Source organism: Ambystoma mexicanum, chromosome 6p (assembly GCF_040938575.1).
Source record: "Ambystoma mexicanum isolate Mex_15411 chromosome 6p, UKY_AmexF1_1, whole genome shotgun sequence".
NCBI classification, from domain to species: Eukaryota; Metazoa; Chordata; class Amphibia; order Caudata; family Ambystomatidae; genus Ambystoma; species Ambystoma mexicanum.
The window spans coordinates 102386006-102394809 of NC_090935.1; the positions used below are offsets into that span (position 1 = coordinate 102386006).

General features: G+C 46.9%; 1 pseudogene; it reads right to left on the reverse strand.

Moving 5' to 3' along the window:
* Positions 1–7221, reverse strand: part of LOC138511240 (zinc finger protein 850-like) — a 108721-nt pseudogene extending 101500 nt beyond the window's left edge.
* Positions 7222–8804: the final 1583 nt, after the last annotated feature.

Here is an 8804-nt window from a genome sequence, read left to right on the forward strand (position 1 = left end):
GCATGCGTTCCATCAAGCACACATTCATGCAGGACCAGGGCAAGGAAGAGACACAAGACACAAACAACCCTTTGTGGTCAACTTTTATTCTGGATGATGGCCTTACATGTTTCACAGCATCAAAGGTAACGGAATCAATTTAGTGACAAGAATTCAGTAAGAAACATGCTCTGCGCATCCTCCCTTTGATGAGCTGGCCCCATGTGGCTGAATCATACATTCAAATCCTGTGAGCACTTGCTGCGTTTCCTGCAACTTCTCTCAGCTTGACTAGCTTTCTCTTTTAAAGGCTGTAGCTCATTGGTGAAGCGTGGATGGAAGGGGCCTGGTTACCTACTTTTTCTTGGACAGATTAGCATGTACGCTGTGTAATTCCCCACTCTAGCTGATACATTCAGCCACTGACAGCAGGTACCATGGTAAAGTATTGCTGAGGAAGGAGTTGTATGCAGTGGTGGAAATGGAAAAAATGTGAAGGGGGATCCCACAAGGGCCCGGATGGGGGCGGCGTTTAGAGGAGGGACAGAGTTCTGAGGTGGCAGAGCTGGCAGTTGAACTCTGATCTAAGGATGTTCAAAATAGTTTTAAAATTGCGTAATTTTTTTCATGGCTTGAAAAGTACACAATCCATAGTAAGATATGCACTGCCATTTTCTCAAGACTAAAAATACCAGAAACTATTTGGGAAAGGCAAAGATCACCGGGGTCTCGATAATGTAATCAGTTCTGTGTGCAGAATGTGCTCGCACAGAGCTGATTACATTACCGAGCCCACAAATCTGGGGGCTCGGTGATCATTGCGTTTTCCAAATGGATTCTACTCTGTGTGCACAGTGCGCGTTGTGCTCTGTAACAGGGTCTTTGACCCTCGGCGACCCTGGGGGTTGTCCCCAGCAGGGGAGTATCCAACATTGCAAGAGTGGGGGAGGCAAGCTATGAAAAAAGTCCTACTACTTTCCCCCAAATGCAGTGCGCACAATTCCATACGTCCCATTCGTACCCCCAAACCGGCCACCTTGGCCCCATTCTGCATTTCTGGTAACATTAGTGGCAGATGGCTTTTTAACAAATAACAAAAGAAATAAAACTGCAGAATCATTACAGATGGAGGACACTCATCTATAGAGGGCTCTGTCCAGGTGCTCTGGGGAGAAATACATGCACAGCTACTAATTTGCATATGGATTGCATCAACAGAAGTGACTTCTCAGAAAGCAAATCGCAAGGAGCATCATCAGTCTTTGATACTTGGAGGCACCGTGGAAATTACTTTAGAATAAGTTGCCATAAGTAAGCCAAGTGGCAAATAACTTCATGGTGGTAAAATATCTAAATTGCACTATTATTATATATGGAGCAACTCTATAGTCATTAGGCTTTTTTTTAATAATATCATGATATATTAATATAAGCTATGACGTGAATCAGAATCACTTAACAGAGCTGCAGATAATTAAATGACTTGCCCAGGATCGCACATGGTGAAACCGGGATGTGAACAATTTAAAGCAAATGAGCACATCTTCCCAGGTTTAGCTGATATACTTATTTATTAAGGTTTTGCTTTGCATTTCATGTGCTTAAATAAAACTTTATAGCAATGCCTTAGAAGCAAACCACAATACATAATAAACTAGCCTTTCATAGTAAACTAACTATACACTATATACATTGTCATAGAAATAAGTTGAGCAATATGAGTATGGCTTTAGTTTTAGTCTCCCCCCTCCTGCATTCAAAGTGAGCCTAACAAATGCCCCTTGGGTTTTAAAGCCATAGGGCCTCATTACGAGTCCGGCGGTAACCGAGGCGGTAAAACCGCCTGGTTACCGCCGGACTCGTATTACCATTCCGCCTCCGTGATTCCCAGAATTACCGGGGCATTACAACCCCGGTTTCCCGGGAATCATGGAGGCGGAATGGTGTTAATCCCCATTCCCATTGAGTCCCAGGATCATGGAAACACCGGAAGCATCTCGTAATGCTGCCGGTGTTGCCTCGTCTGCCTGCAGGCTGGCGGTGTTAAACCCGCCAGGTCAAACCTGGCGGGAACATCACCTCCCGCCTGCAGGAGTCGGGATCAGGCGGTCCGGAAACAACGGTGGCGGCGGGTTTACCGCCACCCTTATTTCCGGACCGCCTGATTTGTAATGAGGCCCATAGTCATAATTTCATAAAGCATGCAACATTATGCACACTTATCCCTCCCCCATTCACATTTCTAAAGACTAAAGTCCCTGCTAATAGTCCCACTTTCATTCCATCAGTGCCTAATAGCTCACATCTGTTTACACAAAGCAACGTGACAGCCCCTCCTCTGCCCGGAGCTCCTTGGGACATTTTCCTGACAGCGGGACACCTCTCCAGTTCGCAAAGGTGAAGGTGTCCTGCCGCCAGAACAATGAATGCACTGAGCAGGAATTGCTCAACACAGATTGCCCCGCCAGCGGGACACCTTTCCTGTTGGGCACCCTCATAGAGGTGCTGAACGGGACAGGTGTCCCACTGATAAACGCCCTGCAGCTGCTCCCCCTCGGTTAGTCACTGGGCCTCTGTGACGTAATGTGCTCTGTGCGAGCGCACTGTGCACACAGGGTCTGTGTGCACAGTGCGTTCGCATAGAGCAGATTAGATAACGTGTGAGCACACTGTGCACATTTGGTTGGCAGGGCTGGGGCAGAGGCAAGCTGGCTCCCGAGATCTGGCTAGAGATCTGATGCCGGATCTCGGATCCAGTGAGAGGCGGTCCATTAGCCAGCACTGGTTCCCTCTTCAGCAAGACTTCAATCAAACGCTGGCTCCCCCGGTGATTAAAAGAGACAACTGATTTGTACCTATGAATGAGCCTCTTTAATGCCACAGGACCATCCCCATAGCTGTATAACCTCTGGGTTTAGGCCAGAGACTCTGGGTTTTTACGCTCTTCTCCTGCAAAGAGCATGGAGTCTGTGGGCTTTCTGCCGCATGCACAGTGTTGCTGCAGCTCCGCCCCATCTGCTGAATGAGTCTCTGTGCCCATGGTGTGGTTCGCTGGCCCTGCCGAGTTGCTGCTGAGACAGAGGCACTCGAGAGATATCTTAACAGTGACAAAACTGAGCTTCTCCTGATTGGCTCCACTGAAACTCTAAAAAGTCTTAATACTCAATTGAGTCATTTCACCATTGACAACATCAAAATACCAGTCTCAGACTCAGTGAAAATGCTTGAAGTTTAATTCGACTCAAACCTCTCCATGACCAGGCAAGTCAATGCCATCGCCTCTGCCGCGGTTTACCCCGCCAAACTCCTAAACACAGCCAGGCACTTTCTATCCAAAGACAATTGCTTAACCATTGCTAGACTACCGTAATACTTTTTTCCTAGACTCGTCAGCAAAAAACATGGAGAAACTGCAAGTTATACAAAACAGCGCACTACCGGCAGCATTAGGCATCCCCAAAAGGGAACACATAAACACTGCCAGGAAACAGGCACACTGGTTACCCATTAAGGAGTGTGTCCTCTTTAAGACCCTCGCTCTGACCCACAAATGTGTCCACCAAACTGCCCCCTTTTACCTGCACTAAAGAGTACACTTATCCGCATCCACAAGACCTATCAGAACTCCATACTCTAACAGGTTCACAGTTCCCAAGATAAAGCAATCAGAGAAGGTGGAGCCAGCTTCCCCTACCTGGCAGCCCTGTAGTGGAACGCCCTTCCGCCGTCTCTCAGAGCCGAAAACTGACACATGGCCTTCCGCAAAGCGGTCAAGACACTACTCTGCATCTAAGCCTTTACCATATGCTTCACATACACCACACTGTCAATACTACTTGCCGGACTTTTATACTACCTGCCTACTATGTATGAATATATGCAAAAAATCTGCATTGATTCCTAAGGCGTCTCTGATGCCCCCTGTAACTAAGTTCATCCCATGTAACAGCGCCTTGATGCCAAAGGGCTGTTTGCATGCTATATACATCTAAATAAATAAATAAATAAATAAAAATATCCATCATTCGACCCTCGCTGCAGCTGCTTGCATAATGCGGATCTATGTCTGTACGTTTTGTTTGTCCCATGAAATGATGGCATTGTATGTTAAAGGTTAGACTGCTACCATTTCATTGTTTCTGCTTGTAAATAGTTTTGCAACGTTATAGGTTTGGCACTCACAGTCTTTTGTTTTTATCTCTGACTTTGACAGGTGTTTTAACAGCTGGGTAAACAATTGTGTAAACAATTGTGTAACTTCCATATACATTGGAATTTGAACATGGCCCTATTTTTGGACACCGTCCCATTTCTCACCCAAACTGTTCCTGTTTGAATCCTGTTGTGGAAAGGATCGGGGTAGCTTTCAGTCACTGCATCAGCCACCTACTGTTGGGGGGTTGACTGCCATGGACATCCAGCAGGCACCCCAGGTGCTATTCTGTTCAGCACACGTCAGGCCCAGTGCCTGTGGGGGTTGGGGCCTACCCTGGACATCCGGCAGGCCCCCTGGTGCCATGGGGCATCAGCAACATTTGGGGTGGGGGCACAGCCTACCAGGCCCCTGACCATGCGAACCTCTGCCATTGTCCTGGCACGAGGGTCCCACGGCATCAGGGCCTGCAGGCCTGGGCCTCCACGTGTAGGACTGCAGCCTACATGAAATGAGACACGGACTCAGGACCTCCTCTTCTGGAGTCTGCAGCCGTTGTGTCTCACGTGCCTGAAGGGGCTCCTTTTATTAGGTTGGGCCTTGACACAGTCATGGCCCATCTTAAAGGGGCAATACACGTGTGAGGGACACATCCCCTTAAAGGGGAAATTAACATGGGAGGGTCACACCAAAAACCTACTGAGAGGGGGGGAATAATCCCCCTCCAATAGAGGGTTAAAAACGTGCTTCGGGCACAAAAATAACAAAACAAAAGCTTGTTGGGTGGAGAGCAGGCATTATTTCCTACTTGATTGCAGGAGAAATGTTACATTGCTGTGTGGCTCACCCGCAAACATTTTTATGTGCTTGTGAGCCTCTGGGATAGGCTATTCTACCTGGTTTACAAAGCTACTGCGAGTGTCACAGCTAAAAAACGGAATGCGCAAGGACTTTCACAAATCCTGCCAACACCTGAACTTCAGCTGTCGATTTGCTGCAGCTGATTGCTTGTGTGCGTCGCGTGTTTTTCTTGTGTGTGTATGTGGAGTATTGTAAGGTTTCCAAAAGCAAAAGAGTGCTGTAAAAACATGAAATGTATTTTTTGAGGGCACGGCTTCATTTGGTGCATTTTTGTGCACAAAGCCGATCACACTCGATATAATTTAAGGAAGTGGAGAATGAATTTAGTGAAACATGGGAAAATGACTTTCCTTAGGGGAGGCACCTGTGTGGTGCATAGATTGTAATAGAAATAGGTTTTCTACTACTGCTACGGCAACAGAGATTACCCTTCTGACATGTGGGCAGAGCATGTGGGTGGAGCCTTACACAATTGGGCGGAGTCGTGGGTGTCTATGGGCGAGGTATACATCTTAGGATTTTTGATTTTCAAATGTAGGCAGGTATGTCCATCTCACACATCCACCCCCTTCGGCAACGCGTTGTGATACAGCATTCAACAACATCCTGCTAGCTTTACAAAATCCCAGAGTAAATGTAAACAGTGCGGGTTTGGGTGATTTATTTGGAAGGGAAGACCTCGCCAATGGAGGCTGATATGGAGGAACAGAAGGTGCTAATGTAACATAGATGTATTTGTAGAATGCACGTTCACCCCCCTGGGGTAGTTTGCAGCTATAGACGGATAACAGGTGTATTGCTCCCCAGATTAGTGGTACTTATTCTGTCCACCTTGGAAGGATGAAAGGTTGAGGGGACATGGAGGGATTGGAAACAGCGATCAAGATGTCAAGCGTAATCTATAGTGGGAGCACTTGTCCACTGACCTGGACCCCGAATCAGAAATCAAAAGGGACCCGATAAACAACTCCAGGAAGAGCAGGGCTCAAGTTGAGGGTACACGCAGGGGGACAGAGTCCACCCACCTTATTCACAGAGTGTACTCAGTCCCCCCCAGCTAAAATGAGAAACATTGAATGTCCTCTTCGAATTCATGAATTAAAGCCAACCTCGTGGATCAAACCGCAGTCGTCAGGTTTGCTGGCTGGACACTTCACCACTGCACTATATATAACATGAGGAAAAATAAACTAAAGGTGAAATGTCCCATTTTGGTACTGCAAGTCCCAGGGAAAATATTTGTATTGGTTCTTGGAGTTTAAAACATGCACACTTTTTAACGTTTTCAAAAACACTATTAGAAGAAAATATCCTCTTGGTTTTTGTGTGTATGTGTTCATTTTAAGAAAGGCAAATGCCATTCGTCCTTTGCAATTTGCGTGGTTATGCAAACCCAATTTAATGAAATGTGCATATTTCACCTTGATATGCTAATTCCTGACGATGTCACATGCCTTTGTGTTTGTTGATGAGTCCCCCCACTTGAATTTTTAGGACTTGACCCCTAGGACGAGGCAGGAAAGGAGGAAGAAAAGAGAGGGGCACAAAGGGCAGGGAGACGTGGAGCACACGAGACAAACTACCTCAGAATCAAAGAACAACGTGTGCACAGGGGTAAACTTAAACCACAGCAGTCACTTGCCTTTATATCCTGTGTGTCTCACATTTTCCTAGCAACAGTTTTTCAGGCCTGGAGGAAGCAACCATTGGCATATCATTAATGTATCCTTGATTTACAGCACATACTCTGAGCATTGCAAGACATCCACAGCAAAACAATCATGTGAATATACCAGGGGGGAGAATCCACCCCACTCCAACCTCAACTCAACGCCCCCACCAATTGTTTTCTAGTTTCACCACTGTGATACAGCCGAGCACTAAGAGACATTCGTAAAGATAGGGCAGAGCTAGATTAACAATTGCCCTAAAACAAGATTACTTTCTCACTTCAAAATGAGAGTGGAGCAGCCCCCTGTTACTCACCAATATCAGTATATGCTGTACGTGTTCCTCTATAGTTCGCACGCAAACGAGACTCGGGAAGCGGTCCGGAGAGAGGGAAATATACACGTGCACTCCACCAAAGTGTGCAAGACTTAATATCAGAGCGCATGCGCAGCAGGGGGGGGGGCCTACAGCGCATGCGCAGCAGGGAGCTACGACAGTGCATGCTCACCGCGGGCTCTTCTAAATTAGTGAATGCGTGGGTGAACCCACGCAGGCGCTTCCCCATAAGGTGTCCGCTAGGAGAAAGGATCCGAAAATAGAATCAATAACGCATGCGCAGATGATAGAGACGGTCAGTGAACAGACACAAATAAACAAGGCACGCTCCGATCAAACACGCATGCGCACAGAAGAGACACCAACTAGCAAAGCACACTTAAAAAGAGACAGCAATAATAAAATGCTCCTCCATCGAGGGCTTTGGCATCAGGAAACAGGTGGCGCTCATAAAAAGTACACACATATGGAAAGTGACCGGCCGGAAGTGCTGCAAATCATCACTAAAATAAAGTGGACATTCTTAGAGAGGGTGATAATAACATGGGTGGCAGCCATCCCAATTTAGGCAGGAGTCTCCAGATTTTTCATTTCCAATATTGCTATTTTTCCCTTTCTCCAGCCTAAAATATATCTAGCCCCAATGTAAGCCAATGGGAAAATGTTTTTCTCCCGCTTTAATTGACAAAATCGCCCAGTTGCTTCAGAATGTTGACATGTATGTAGCATTTGTGAACATTAGCCTGCGTGGCATCTGGATAGAATGGGAACTTTAGCCTGCGTCGCATCTAGATAGGCCTTTGATTGATGGATAGCATGCCCCGCGCCCAGATGAAACTTGAAGGTTAACATGTGCCACACTTAGAACTGTGAACAGCAGCCTGCGCCGCTCCTAGATAAAATTGTGAATGCCCACACCAAGATAGAACTCTGAACATTGGCCTGCGCTGCTTCTAGATAAGATTGTGAAGGCCAACAAGTGCCACACTTAAAGAAAACTGTGAATGTTAGCATGCTAAAGGTCAGGTAACCCACTAACCAATATAACCTCAAACTCTGCATACTTATCTCACTCAAAAACTCACACAACCATCTCTCGCACCACAAGCCGCACGCACTTCACAACACTGCAACAACACATAAGCCGGAGCAACAGCACACTCGGACTGACACCAATCCAAGACCTGCACCAAAGCTCAGTATCTGGTGTATACCGAGCTGAAGCTGCCAACAGAACACCACTCCTCTCACTATCCTACTCCCTCTTCACCTTACTAGCGTATCCCACTTTATCGTTTACAGATCCGCCAGAGCACCTGGGGACCAATTCAGTTGGTGACGGTGCGCGGTACAAATACCTTTAACATTTAACATTTAACATTCCTGCTGCACCTTCATTACACAGCATTGTATCGGGGGTGTAAACTGTCAGGATTCCAACTACTCCAACTGGTGTTCTCTACACAACCGCCCACTGTTCCCCGCGTCCTCCTCCTGCTTCACCAATGTGCCACCTGCTGTCAACAGTCACCCTGCTGACTCTTGAGACATCCGTCTCTGTTCCTTGTTATGGGTCACCGGATAAGGCCGGTGCACCCCATCACCCCCCTCCCTGCCGCCCTACATACTGGCCATGCATGGACACAGGAGTCATTTAGTAAGGCGTTCAACTGCTAAACAGGGAAGGCGTGCAGCCCTTTTATTTAGTCAATGACATCATGTGTCACGTGACACTGCACAAGTCTCTATGTGTGGCTGCAACACTTTCATTACATGTGGTTACTTGGCTGACATTCAAACATAT